Source organism: Dermacentor andersoni, chromosome 11 (assembly GCF_023375885.2).
Source record: "Dermacentor andersoni chromosome 11, qqDerAnde1_hic_scaffold, whole genome shotgun sequence".
In the NCBI taxonomy this organism is placed as follows: Eukaryota; Metazoa; Arthropoda; class Arachnida; order Ixodida; family Ixodidae; genus Dermacentor; species Dermacentor andersoni.
The window spans coordinates 92,696,400-92,709,259 of NC_092824.1; positions in this window are offsets into that span (position 1 = coordinate 92,696,400).

Genomic DNA, 12,860 nt, shown 5'->3' on the forward strand with positions numbered 1-12,860 from the left:
AACAACAAAAAAAGAAAGCTGATAAAAGTATTTCCTACAACTATGCAATGGCCGTGGTCTCGTACCTTGAGTGCGTGCGTGGTTTAGCGATGTTCTGCGGACAGGATCGAAGAAACGCACCGAGCCAGATGGAAGCGTAAGCCATGAGTAAAGGATAAGTGAAGCGTTGTCGGGATAAGGCATCGCATATACCACGCATGCAGCGGCGCCATTCACTTTTTCTTGCCAACCCCTCCCCCCCCCCCCCTACCCACCGTAACTAAAGGGGAAAAAATATGCGCAAAATAAACGTGGCTGGAAAAGACATGCTACAACAAGAGCGAGGAGACATGTTCTGTGTACGTTTCTAGAGGATGTGTTGTCAGACCAAGGGGGAAAGCGCTTCATTATTTGAGTTTTTTTTTTCTGTTTATAATCTCTCGTCTAGCGTGTGCGTGTAGCGAGCGTGTGTGTCTATGATCCTGGAATACCGGGCCCTTCGGTAGCTGGGATTCCCGTGGAATCGCAGTAAAAATTTAAAAAGAGAAACGATATAGAATAATGGCGCTTTTAATGGCGAGCCAAAGCTAATGTCACACGATAAAAAAGGCGATTTCATGCTCGCCGTTGCTTCAATGGTTGGTTTCTTCGTTCCTTTTTTTTCTCTCCATTCTATTATGTTGGCGCTGATGCTGTAGGTGGCTGAAGCGAGGGATGAAACATGAGCGGTAACCCGACGTCCCTATACTGAAAGCTCTCTAAAGAAATTTGGTGTACTAAAAAAAAAGTGTTGCCCTGCGCGCACCTCGCTAGTAAACCGGTACGCCGGACTAAAAAAATAGAAAAAGAATGGGCTGCCAAATAAGCAGTGAGGATTGTCCCCGTTCCCTTAAGCTTTAAAGTGTTTAAGTTACCGGTCGAATAATCCTCCCGTTCCCGCTACCTACCTCGCTCCTATGACCCCTCCGTCTTTTGTTCTATGCTGTCAAAGCTTGCTGCACAAGAGGACTCAAGCGAAAGAAGGCAATTTTTTACGGTCCTTGCACTTTAGTACTTTTTCCCCCGCAATGTGTATTGCGTATCTAAAAGGCTTCCAAACCCGATTTACCAAAATAAATTGACATTGTGTGCATTGTAGACCCTGCAGCTGCCCACACAACGCAATTTGTGTAACATTCGTCTGGGCCTATGTCAGGCAAGTGAAATGAATTAAGGATTGTAACTAAATTTGAAGTAGTATTGATGAAGAAAGTGCGTCTAGAAAAACAGAATATTGTCGGGATTGGAGCGGTACTAGTCGTTGGGAGGACCTTGGGGTGACAGGGCTAGGCGAGCAGGATTCATTTGCAGTCTTTACATGTTAAGCAAGATACATTGGCAGTCTAGCGTGACTCCCATATGGAGCCCGCAAGACTAACATACTGCAAACAGCTTACGAGCACACAGCTCACGAGTACATTTCTAGCATGTCAACGAGCACTCAGCTCCCGACGACGAGCATACACTCGCAGCCGACAACCGCTGGTTATAAGCACTTGTTCCCCCCTTGATTCCCAGTGGATGGAAACGTTTGTCCAGTCATCGTTCGACGTCACCAGTCCACGTCACCGTAGATGACCCGCCCTTTTGGAGGAAGGCTCACAAACACGTGTTGCACAGGTTTCAGTGCCGCACACACACACAGGTGTAAAGGTCCGGAGCCGACGTCAGGGGACTTCGTAGAACTCTGCTCCGTCAAGGGTGGCGCTGGCGGGTAGCACATTCCTGAGCTGACCCCGCGCCACGTGGCTGCCGGTTATTCGCAGTTCTCTCAAGTGCGCCCCGTCTGGTTGGATTGGAACACGTGCAGCGGGCTGAAATAGCTGGCACGTTGCCACACCGTACGGCCATTCCTAACAACATTTACAGAAATAAACAGAAATAAAGCTGCTCCAGAGCTTTCCTACTGACTGATGGGTACCCCACAGGCGCTTTCTAACGCGTGTATGAAACACTTACACACGCACACACGCACAAATCGTTTTCCCGAAAGAGGCCGCACAGACAATATTTTTTACTCTCCTCCTCCTACCGATAAGGTTTCACTCCCTCACGTCACAAAGTACCGACGCAAACATCTGGCTACGCATTATTACTAAGCCGGGTGAACCATGGACTCCCACAATGACGAAGCGTGGCACGTCGAAACGTCAGTCGTGAAAATATGCAATATTCAAACAGCATTTAAGGAGCGTTATGTTATATTTCTCAGCAAGATGATAAAGCTCTAACGGTCTTACACGCACGCCCATGCAAAATACAGATTTTCATATCCCACGGGGGCTAAATTGACATTTCTCGATCCGAAACCCTGTCAACCTGCATCGCGGGAGTGCGTCGACGTCGTTCTCATTCGCATCGCAGGTCACTTCGAAACGGGCTCAACGAAACTGCGGCGTTTTCTCGAAACAACCAAAAGCATCAAAAAAGGCAGTTTTCAATCAGAGTCAATTTGGCAGCCAGACCAAAACATTGCAAAGTTCCCATTCCGTGAGCTCAAATAATCGGCAGCGGAGTGATGATATGCATAACGACCAACTGACGAATGATAGGACCGCAGTATGTTTCGCTAAACACACGGTGCGCTACTCGATTCGAGTTTTGAGATTGCGAAGTGCGGGTGTAATAAGCTCGTACAAGCGTTGCACAGAGGCGCTTGGGCGTGATGTCCAACTTGTAGTACGCAGACGCAGATGCTGTGCACCACGTTAGAGTTGGACAGCGGGCTACTTTCAGAGCAAAAGAGAAGCACTTCGACAGAGGTCGCTACAGACGAGTGCGCTAGAGGCAGCCAGCTAAAACAGCTTCTACGAAACGCAACGCTTCATCAATGCTGGAGCTAGGAATAAGTGCTCTTGGCAGGGACAGCGAAAAACTGACAAATAATTCATAGGTGATTTCCTGGCATTGACGTTCGAAAAGGTCATCGCCGTCGAGCAATAGAAGAGCCGTTTCAATTAGCCGGTCAACGTCTGGTTAAGCTCCTGCCAGCACCCTTCGCTCGTAAACCATTTAGACAAATGAGGGGTAAAAACAAACACGAGATGTTCGCTTTCCTCGAAAAGATTTGTCAAATTAGTATTCGAGAAAACGAGGGGAACAGAGGGGGCTGGATTTGTCAAATATGCAATATAATTTAAAATATATAACTATATTATTCAGCCCTAAAGTACTGGTCTCGTCTTACAGTCGCAGAATTAGGTGTACGCGAGTAACGTGTCAGACATAGGAACACGTACGTTTAATGACCAAGATCACCTGTCTAATCACAAAACTCATGGACTGCACTAAGGAAACAAGAAATTAGAAGCTGCTTTAACGCCTATAAAGACCGCCTAAAGACTCTTAAGAGAGATGTGCAAATCTGCAAGCTGGCCATGCTTACGTGATCGAGGCGTAGCTTCAGGACGTCGACAGTGCAATGTAACCCATGCATGTAGTACATAGTTTCATCCCGTTCGACAATATAAATTGCTGATTGCAGGCACTCTACAATAAAGCAATTCTATAACGATCCGGCCAAATTCGAGTGATCAATGTTATATGGTCTGTTACAGCTTGTTTTGTCAATAATGTAACTCGTTACATGTGATTGCTTACTCAAATAAGTTAATTTATTTACAGTGAGCGTTACCGAGCAAGCGAAATAATCGTAAAAATTTCAAGTAATAAATCCACGTAATTCATTACGTCTACCAGTCGAGAATTGATCCGCCTAATCATTGAAAGCATTACCCTCCGCACGCCTGCGTTAACTCACCGCGTCTTTCCTTTCTCTCTGACCTTTCTAGTTCTCTTTCCCTTCGCCCAGCGTAGGGTAGCCATCCAAACGCATTTCTGGTTAGCATCCCTGCCTTCTGTTCCTCACATCGAGGCATCTGCAAGCGATGCATGCGCAATTAAGGTGTCAGAGTAAAGAAAATGCAATTTTGATACATGTGTCAGCAGTACACCACGTTAATTATGACTGTTCTTTTTTTTTTTGCCGCATATTTACTGTCCATATTTATTTTTACTATTTTAGATTGACACATTTTCTGTGACAGCATGTATAACAGCAATTTTTTTTTTCGTAAAGAAATCGTGGCTTGGAGTTGGTGCTCTGTGTGCGAGCGCGTTCGTGCGTATATGCGTTCGCCTTGTATCTTCCTGCGCACAGTCGACCGCAAAAGTTTATGGACCCCGCGAGCCCTTGCCAGACGGCCTCTCCGCGACTATTGCGGCTCGTCAGTCAGACTGAAAATGTCTTTTTAATTCTTTTTTTTTTTTACTTTGCTCGGCACCAGGCTTTCTTCGTTTTGCTTTCTTTTTTTTTTTCTCACTCAACGTGCAGTGGCTACCCCCTTCTGTTTAGAGAGCAGCATCAATGACACTGGTCTTGCCAATACCAGCCACGTGTAGCTAGGCTGATATGGCGTGCCGCTGGGTTGCACGCTTTGCGTGAGAGCGACGAAGTAGAAACACGTCACGCGGCCCGTGAAAATTGACTCGCCGGCAAAAAACAAAAGGACCCATTCGCGGTCTAAAGCAGCTCTCGACTGCAGCTAGCTCTGATAGGCAGTTTCGCACGGACTCGCGTAGTCCGTTATATTTTGCCGTCAACTGCACAGGAAAGTAAGATGAATCCTGGGCCAAAAGGACAGATGGAAAACGTCAAGAAAAGGGCGTGTGGATGGAAAGAAGTACCAGGTTAGCCAAAGTGAACTGGTGCACATAGGTGGTGACGAGATAACTGTAATAGGCAAGCATGGGTAATGAAGTCAGACGTTCCGTCTATGGTGTCCTCGGAGACGATATCCACCTTGGCATAAAGGAGGATACGACGGAACGAAAGCTGAGAACGCAGAATAAAAGGAAAGGAAAGAAGCAAAAACAACATGAGGACGAAAAACTCGTGCGTGGTATGTTCACCTAATCAAGAGCACACAGAAAATGTCAATGAACATGTATGGCAGTACAGTCGAATTAAAAGTGCTCTCTTCCATTTGTCTGTTACTTGCGTCCCATAATGTGCACGCGTTGCGGTAACCGCGTGGTGAGCAGACAAGTCATATGACAGGTTAAAGAGTATTCATTTTAAAAAAATGTTGCTTGTCAGTGCGTGTTGCCCACACGCACAATTACTGTGCAGTGAGGGATGGAAGCGGAAATAAGAGAAGGTAACCAGGCGTGAGTAGTGATGAGATGGGAGATGTTTTTTTCTCTTTTAGGGGTACACTAAACGCTTTTGCGTTCTCCGAATCGAGAGCCTTGTCGATGGCACAGAGAAACCTTCGGCAACGAAAGAGGTAGACGAGAATCCTAGGGACACAAGGGGCGTTCTAGAACTACAAGGGAGCGCAAGAGATACGCATCACCTGCGGTTCCTAACAAACGATATTGAGTGAGCGCTTAACACAACGGCGATGTCGCAACACGTTTTCGGTGCAGCACAGCGCTCAGTGATTATAGCGACTGGCGAACACGGCGCTGAGAGGATCGATAAGTGAGCAGAGCGGGGCCAGCATTGTTTGCTTCCCAAGCGAGGGATGGAAACATTTGCCGCCTGGTTGGTTAATGTATGGTGGCCGCTCTTGGCTTCTGGATTGCGTCAGAAGCCCAAACAAGGTGTATTCAGAGGAGGCTCTTAAAGAGACTGCCTTGAAAGCTCATGGACCCATCAGTTTTAGTTTCTACCAAATGTGGTCTGGTTTTCTTACGCTGCAATAACTGAAATGCGGGATGACTAGTGGGATCGACTGGGGTACATGTATTACAAAATGCACAGCCGAGGATGCAGGATGTGACGAATTTAAACGCACGCAAAAGAGCATCTGATCTGCACTGACAAGTCAATCGCTCGTGTTAATTAAACACCGCGGAAGGTAAGCTGCACAGATTGAATACTGCCTTAGTTTAGCTTTTCATGCGAAATCTCATGGCGTACTCTTTTCCCTGTGTCTTTGTATCCCGTCGTTTCTGTATTTACCCATACAGCGCGTTTTCTTCGAAGTTTGTCTCTGTTCATACTACTTCTGTTGCAGCCTGTAGATGCGGCGCACTTTGCTTTTGTCGACTTATAACTCCTGTTTGTCTCCTTTTGAACCCAGTATCACATATCGGCCAACAGTTTTAGGCTGCACCACCTGTGGGATCGCCTCGCGGTAAGAGGCTAGCGACATACCCCATACTTAAAATCGGTGGTAACACGATAAGAAAGACTGTCTTTAATGTAAGCCAATGAAGAACACGATTCCAACTGGCCGGCCAAGCCGACTTCACGCGCAAACAACCATAAAGTGTTCACAGTCCACAGGAAATCGTCATAAGAGGTGGCATAGTTCGTCTAGTAAAATAATATCACGAGCCTAGTGCTTCTGTATGTATCAAAACCAGTAGTGTTTCTTTTATTGATCCTCAAGAGCCCGGAGGGAATTAGACATGTATCGACGGATACGCTTACAGATTCATCAATTTGTTTACAGACATGTATGGCATGAGTAATCTGACGCCTGGCACCTCAGATGCCTATAATAATGTTACTCCGATTGTTACTTCAGACTTGAACACACAAAACCCAATAGGCGACTGCCTATAAATGTGCACTATTTTAAGGGATAGCACGATAACAGTAACTCAAAAATTTGCTTCTCTGTGGTATCCGTAATACAGTGCGCAATAGCTTAATGCGACCCATAATATTGACAGCTGAATTTTTTATGCGTATTGTAACTGTTGTAGCTCTTCACCTGATTCATTAAGGAGGGAAACAGGGTGCGGTTGTACCTCTAGAAGCAGCCACGTAAATATATTTGCGACGCATTTACATAGACTGTTATTCCCATCCGATGATGGAGAACGAAACGCCCTACTGAAGTAAAGAAGATAAATATGATTGATGGAAACACTGGATATGCGGGGAATTAAGGTAAGAGCCTGGACAGGCAGATTTTTGAACCCCTCAATGCAAAAAAAGAACTTAAATAAAAGTGAGGGAAACTCGCACCACCAAAGGTATCGCAGGATAAAGGCAAATCAAAAGCACGTGAAAAGTGGTAGAAATCCCAAAGGGGAATTTAGTAAAAAGTGAATTGTGCAAAAAAGAAAGCCAAGGAGCAGCCGAAGTACAGAAGTAGAAGTAAAGGTTAACAAACAGGTGAAAAGAAAAAAGGAAAAAAAGGGAAAAAAACTCGATTGAGAAACAGAGAAGCAGAAGAAAAGAACGTTCCGAGTACTCGGGTCGTTGCGCCATGAATAGAACCGGAGCAGGTGCGGCATGGTGGGAAGTGGAGTGGTGCAGGCTGACGAACTGGCATGACTGTACGTTTCGGTGGTATAACTGGAAATCTGTGACTGAGGAATGCAAGATGAATCCGGGACCAAACATAAAGGTAGAAAAGATCAAGAAAGGGCGTGTGGGTGAAATGAAGTACCGGGTTAGCAAAAGTAAACTGGTGCATACAGTTGCTGACGAGATATTTGTAATGGGCAAGCATCGGTTATGAAGTTAGACATTCCGTCTATAATGTCGTCGGAGACGAGCTCCATCTTTGTAGGCATAAGCGAGGATACTGCAGAACGAAAGCTGAGAAGATAGAAGAAGAAGCAAACAAAAAAAACATGAGGATGAAAAACATGCACTCGGTAAGTTCACCTAACCAAGGGCACGCAGGAAATGTGAATGAAGATGTCTGGCGGTAACGTCGAATTAAATTTTTGTAGGTTGAAATATGGAAACTGAAATAATAGAAGGGTAACCGAGCGGTGAGCTACAATGAGATAGACGATGGGTTTCTTTTTTTTTTTTTTTTTTTTTGAGGGGGGGGGGGGTGGAGGGGGATTGGTGGTATGCTATTAATAATCTGAATCCATTTGAAGGTTTGAGTATCGGAATCATGGCGCGTACAAGCCACATTCCACTGAGCGTAGGATGCGACGAGCATCTATGTTTTGATTGAGGTCGGAGTAGCAAGAATGAATCGGGATAACCCCTGTCAAGCAGCAAGCTTATTGCCGTCGACATCACTATACGCAGGCCCATGGAAAAGCGCTACCCGGCGCAAAGAGGCGTTGGTTGTGGTTAGATTAGAAAGGTCGGTAATTAAGAGGCCATCGAAATAAACGTGCAGGAAAGTGTTTTGAGGCAAAGTGCGGATATGCAAGAGCTTTTAAATGCTTACAACAAATCTGGCATTGATATATGTGCCCTTACCCCATCAGAATTTTCTCGACTTAATCAGCGGGACTAATATTCATGTTTGTATGGTTTGTATGGTCAGCTATTTCAGAAGTGCAGATTAGATGAGTTTACAGCTTTTTTTTTCACATTTATATTACATATATATGTGTATATATGTTTTTTTTTTCATCTGTCATATCTGAAATGTTTTGTAACTTCATTACGTGCAACTACTCACTTTTCACTCAGCGCTTCTCATGCATTCTTGCAAACTGTGTATTTTTGTGTTGTTAAAAACACGCGGCAGCTCCGCGCTGCCCATGTCTTGTGGTCATAGGGGGCAGGGTGCTTTTTCAAGCTGCACTTGCAGCTTTTCTTCCCTGTCTCCCCCAATCTGTTGGAAATAAAGACATTCAATTCAATTCAATTCCAATAGCGCGATAGTCTCTGTAGAATAAGAGCTAGTGGCTCCAATGACTATGTATCCGCCGACTTTTGTAATGTGGCCATAGGGGTTGAAGAGTACGAAAGCTGAACCGGCGGAATATAAAGTACACGAACCATCTGTCTACAGATGGTAAACAGGAAGAGTTGTTACCGTGTGGACCGGATTGAGTTGAAGGCGGTAAAAAATGAAGCTGTGTTTAAGACTGGGATGAAGATCCCAAGGATTGAAAAGATATTGAATGGCAACTGCACTGTGTGTGGTAGGGCAATAGAAAGTGAGGGCTTTAAGCGCAAATAACTAAAACAGAAAACTGGGCATTCAAACGATCTATTTCGATAGGAAGCGGAAGGGCACTAGCCAAGACGTTCAGAGATAATGTTCGCGTCGAGTGAAATGCACCGGTTTGCTTTGAGTTTGAATTGCTACGTAGGAAAAGTCGGTCACCAAACCGGGGTTGCGTAGGTTAAGGAAGGAAGGAAGAATCCGATTATAGAGGAGACGAATAGCACGTGGAGACAGTGAATAGTACATCCTTAGGAAGAGGAGGAGACGGGAAGGGAGAAGATCTGATTCGCTTCGAAGGTAGTTTAAGTGATCATTGAACTTGAGATGTGTGTCTAAGACAACGCGGAGAATTTTAATGCTTGACTGCGACTTCAGTGTAGTACGATTAATTCGAACAACAGGTTGGCCGGCGCGTAAGGAAGAAGAATGACTGGGAGGTAGGGAAAGTGCGATTTTTCGGTTCAAGTGGTTACTTTATTTTTGTGTGTCAAATCAGATAAGAATAAACGTAGTCGAGGCCTTCGATTCTAGTTCTAACCAGTTGGCCGGTTGGGAAAACCGCGAAAATCCGGTTGATAAAAAATATGGTCGGACCCTCTTTCATACGAACCGGTAGTGCAGGAAAGTGAAACGTGTCTTCACAGAAGGTGTTCAGTGAACGTGCCTGAGCACTGCGCAAGTCCGCCGCGAGCCACAGACGTTCGCAAACCGCACAAGCGAAACCGAACGGGTTGTTATTAAATCTCTTCGTGTAGCAGGCCAGATGCTCCATTATCCGGCCGACCTCTCTACATTTTCCAATCATTAAAATACTTCTTCTTCTTCGTGAAATCGCTGTGCGCTTCAGCGAAAGGCGCACGATTTGAGTTTCGGAGACCGCGTTGCAGATTTGCCTGGCGAGCGGCGTCCTGTTGCCGAGCCGTTTCGGCGAAGCTACGAGCATTTCGGTCCGGCTCCGTAGTGTCTTGGGCAGCAGCCAGTTGGATGTAGACGCGCTCAGCTTCAGGAATGCGAGTGGCAGAGTCCGCAGCAAGCGCTGCACACGCGCGAAGGCGTTCTCCTTCAGCCTGGCGTGTCTTTCGCCGGACCGATGCAAGATTCGCCCGTCGATGTCTTTGCCTTTCTGTCATCGCAAGCGGAGCAGTAGGCGGCGTGTAAGCACTGCTGTTGCGTGTTGAAGCTGCACTCTGTAGGCGACGAGGCGTCACAGGCTAATCCGCCGCAAGAGACAAACAATGTGCGGAAACTGTGTCCCTCACCTCAACAGAAAGCCTACGCTAGTCTACACCACTTACACCAGGCTACACCGCGTTGGAGCCTCCGCTGCGCTGAGGCTACCAAAGCGCTCACTGTCGGCGATCGTTTCTGTCTGGATGCAGCACTTTGCTTCACCGCTCCTGGATGACGGAGCCATCCCTGTTAAGATAGAGCATATTTGACGCGTTCGCGCCAACGTCACATCCGTTACAGGGAGTTGATGGTGGAAAGCAAAAGGATAGAAAGTTGGGCGAGTTGGTACGGTAACATGATCTTGGAATGTAGCGCGAAGCGACACGGACAGAGACTAGAAGCAGGCAGGACGAGCACTAACTCTCAACTAAATTTTTATTGAAACTAGCAATATATATATATATATATATATAGGTGATTGCAAATACCTCAGCGACATGGTCTAAACACATCAGTTGAACATTGCGGTATTTGAAATCACCTGTATATATGTTGTTAGTTTCAATAAAAAATTTAGTTGAGAGTTAGCGCTCTTCCTGTCTGCTTCTAGTCTCTGCCCGTGACACTTCGCGCTACAATTCAAGTTGATGGTGGACCCCGGCATAAAACACTTTCGTGTTAACTTCAATGCTCTCTCGTGTGCCCTGTCTAATTCAGCTGTTGTAAGTTAGGTGTTTCCTTTCTCTTCTCAAACTTACAAAGCAGATACGCGTGCCCATGTGCGGGAGCTCACGCCCACGCGATTCACGTTTGCCACGCCTCGCGAATAATGGTGTTTTTTAACCTACAAGACGTGCTCAAGAGCGCGTCCAGTTGGCTCACTATTTTTGCCTTGGGAGACATTGTTTCGTAATAATGCGATAGCGCTGAGGGCCCGGTGTCGCAGAAACTCTGATGTCGGCGTCAGCGGAGTTGTCCGTGAGCGAAAATTTTCGTATATATTTGGGTATCTGTATATGCCACGCCTTGTTATATGGCATGCAGTATATGTGGGTTATATTGCCACACCATTCTATCACTAAAGTTGCTCATACCTTGTCCTACATTCTTGACAAAGTTAGTCCTTGGAATTTTGAGAATGACAGCCCACAAACAAATGTCATGAAAGAAAACATCAACAGCGCATACATTTATGTTAAATCTTCTCAGACTCAAATATTAAAGGTGCGAAGCAATAACACAAACCTGAAAATGTGAATTTTTCATTATTTTTTTGGCGCGGCTGTGCATCGGTTCATACAAGAAGCCGTGCCTCTACCAGAAAGCTCGCCGTCGTGCATAGCATTCACTGCCAGTGTTTTCCGGTAATCATTACGGTTAGATAAGCTGCGTTTGCAGGGAAGCGTGAGATGCGGTCAATGCTATCTCGTTTCGTTGTTAAAGGCAAAGCATAAGCAACCTACAAGTTTTATGCATAGTTACGCTCAACTAGACATCGCCGAGTCCATCGACAACACGAGTCGGAATTGTCCAGGATCACAAGGCTACCTGTGAGAAAAAAATACCCTGTCTTTCTTAAATATTTTTTAAGGTACATCATTTGGAAGATCGCACCCTTCTAGTCTTGAGACAGGCTGCTCGAAGAGACGGACCTACTCGTGCAAGAAATTGAGATGCATAATTGACAATTTAACAAATTTTCCCTAATCAAGGTTTAAGTAGTTAATACTCTAGGCCACATAGCGCAAGTTACGATTTGAAGTCCGCGAGATCTGAAGACATGTACGCTTCGAACAAATTTTTAAGCTAGAGTTTCTAAAGCATATCTCCAAACGGTTGCCTGCATCGGAACTCGCTTTGCATAGCTTCCGGGCGACTCGCTCAAACGCTCCTTTTGAAAATTGATACACAGTCTTTATAACTCCCCGGGTTCCAATAGATTAATATTCATATGCGTCCTAAACTGCAAGTGATGTCCACTTCTTTGAGGCATGCGACTCAAACAGTGGAACTGTGCTATCTGCCCCGGGCGATTTCTTTAACCTGGTAAAATGAAGACACCGCAGGTCTACTTACCGGAAAGGTAAGCCAACATTTATGAGGACCTTTAAGAGGTTTTCTTCTTTACGAAGGAATGTCGTAGTGCTCAGAATGTTTTGGCGATGTGCAAACCATGCGACGGCGCCTCCGCGAACGCAGAGAGCACCCTGCCGCAGACCGGAGCATAGATCCAGCATCAAAACGCCGCACCCGCCCGCCAGCGTGAAAAGTGTCAAGAGCACCTGTCACAACCCCCGCGGGCTTATCGCTTCCGGGCGACTCGCTCAAACGCTGCCGCTGCTTTCGATGACACGTCGGTGGGTAAGCGTTCTTGCGCATACATACGTGTTGCGCGGCGCTAACGTGTTCTCTCGTCTCTTCGCACGCAAGCGACTTGTCGTCGTCAGCATTGTTGTTGATTGTTTCACGGGGTCTAGTGAGAGAGAAAGAACTAGAAGAGAGGAAAAGCAGGGAGGTTAATCAGACGCACGTCCGGTTTGCTACCCTGCTCTGGGGGATGGGGTGTGGGGATGAAGAGAGAGATAGAGAGGAGATAGAGCACAGTTTCGCGCACATTTCAAGGTTCGCACCGAGTCTACACACGGTTGCCATGACCTGTCGACTTGAGGCATTTCAACAGCACTTTCGTGGTTTTTTGTGCCATCGATGCGTATGGCCGTGGTCCAAAGATCTTCATTGCCGAAAATGGTCTAGAGTCCAGCTGGTTCAATGCTGTCCGGA